We start from the raw sequence: 451 nt of genomic DNA, 5'->3' as shown, positions 1-451 counted from the left end.
TAAAAAACCTAAAATACAGAATGTAGTTTAAATCCACAATTAGCCAACATTTTTAATTGTAAACTGATAGTTGTTGTAGCAGTCTGTCATTCTGTATTAGAGAAATAAATTTTTTTGTTTAAATCCTGCCTCTAACATGAACACATTAAAGATGGGGAAAAAATAAAGGAGCCAACACTAATGGTTTCACTGGTTAATTGCTAATGACTCAGACTGTACATACTGAAGAGTAATTGAAAGTGCAGACATTAACACAGTCAAATTAGGATGACAACTAAAAATATATATATAATTTTTTTTTAAATGGTGCAGAATATTTCAAAGATTGGTACCGGTTTCTGCCAAGATTGAGCCTGGTCCAGATAGCCTCAGATTCAGGAAAGCTTTCCTCTTGAGGGAGGGGACTTAAGCACTTGCTTGAGTGCTTTCCTTTGTTAGGGCCAAAAGTATG

Source organism: Mauremys reevesii, linkage group 11, assembly GCF_016161935.1.
Source record: "Mauremys reevesii isolate NIE-2019 linkage group 11, ASM1616193v1, whole genome shotgun sequence".
In the NCBI taxonomy this organism is placed as follows: Eukaryota; Metazoa; Chordata; order Testudines; family Geoemydidae; genus Mauremys; species Mauremys reevesii.
Note: the sequence above shows the minus strand (reverse complement) of the source record.